This window comes from Wasmannia auropunctata, unplaced genomic scaffold, assembly GCF_000956235.1.
Source record: "Wasmannia auropunctata unplaced genomic scaffold, wasmannia.A_1.0 LD336076.1, whole genome shotgun sequence".
Taxonomy (NCBI): Eukaryota; Metazoa; Arthropoda; class Insecta; order Hymenoptera; family Formicidae; genus Wasmannia; species Wasmannia auropunctata.
The window spans coordinates 7,510,749-7,511,120 of record NW_012026814.1 but is presented as its reverse complement, the minus strand read 5'-3'; positions in this window follow the sequence as shown (position 1 = coordinate 7,511,120).

Below are 372 nucleotides of genomic sequence, written 5' to 3'. Positions count from 1 at the left end.
AATGTTGATTCTGTCGAGAATTTCAATCATAGTCATTGGCGATGAAGCTCGAAAATTGAGAGCTTCATAACGACGTTGAAACAGCGTTTTGTTGTCAAACTGTTTCTTTAAATGCGCAATAAGATCATTAAAATGCAATTCATGAGGTTTTTTAGGAGAAAGACGACTGAGTAATCGTTGATACTCATCATCTGCAAGCGATTTGCAGACATTAAGGACTAATTCCATGCGTTCTTCCTCAGATAGCCCTTTAGCACCTTCCTCGAACGTACCGGCATGACGTTCAAATCACAAAGAAAATGTTCTTCCTTTAGAAGGATTGTGAACAAACTTACCCAATCGGCTCGATAGATTTTTAAATTGCGAAGATTT